The sequence below is a fragment of the Gavialis gangeticus genome, unplaced genomic scaffold (genome assembly GCF_001723915.1).
Source record: "Gavialis gangeticus isolate Ggan-Ray unplaced genomic scaffold, GavGan_comp1, whole genome shotgun sequence".
NCBI lineage: Eukaryota > Metazoa > Chordata > Crocodylia > Gavialidae > Gavialis > Gavialis gangeticus.
In genome coordinates, this window is record NW_017729034.1 from 7,372,134 (window position 1) to 7,373,124 (window position 991).

A 991-nucleotide genomic window follows, 5' to 3' on the forward strand; every position below is an offset into this window, starting at 1 on the left:
CCCCTGAATCAGCTGAGTCTGAAGTGAAAGCTAGCCACTTCACACAGGCCTAATATTCAGCTTATTGTCCATGTCTGTAAACCGCAGGTCCTTTTCTGCACAACCAGCCAGGCAGCCCCCAATTTGTACTGGTGCATGGGACTGTTCCGTCTTAAGTGCAAGACTTTGCATGTATCCTCATTGAATCTCATGAGATTCCTTTTGGTCCAATCCTCCAATTTGTCTAGGTCTCTCTGAATCCTAACCCTAACCTCAAGCGTATCTACTCCTCCTGCCAGCTTGGTGTCATCTGCAAGCTTACTGAGGGTGCACTCTATGGCATCTTCCAGGTCATCAATGAAGACACTGAACAAAACCAGCCCCAAGACAAACCTCTGGGGTACTCCACTTGATACCAGGTGCCAACTAGACATCAAGCCATTGATTACTACTGTCTAAGCCCAATGCTCCTGCCAGTTTTCTATCTACCTTACAGTCCATTCATCCAGCTCATACTTCCTTAGCTTGCCTGTGAGAATGCTGTGGAAACCCGTATCAAAAGCCTTGCCAAAAATCAAGGTACACCACATCCACTAGTCTCCCTGCATCCATAGAGCCAGTCACCTTGTCATAGAAAGCAATCAGGTTGGTCAGGCATGACTTGCCCCTGGTGAATCCATGCTGACTGTTCCTGATCACCCTTTTCTCCTCCAAGTGCTTACAAATGGATTCCTTGAGGATCTGCTCAATGATTTTTCCAGGAACTGAGGTGAAGCTGACTGGTCAGTAGTTCCCTGGATCCTTACTTTTCCCTTTCTTAAATATGGGCACTATGTTTGCCCTTTTCCAAATATCCAGAACCTCTCCTGATCGCCATGAGTTTTCAAAGATGATGGCCAATGGCTCTGCAATCACATCCGACAACTCCCTCAGCACCCTCAGGTGCATTCCATCTAGCCCCATGGACTTGTACACATCCAGCTTTTCTAAGTAGTCCCTAATCTGTTCTTTC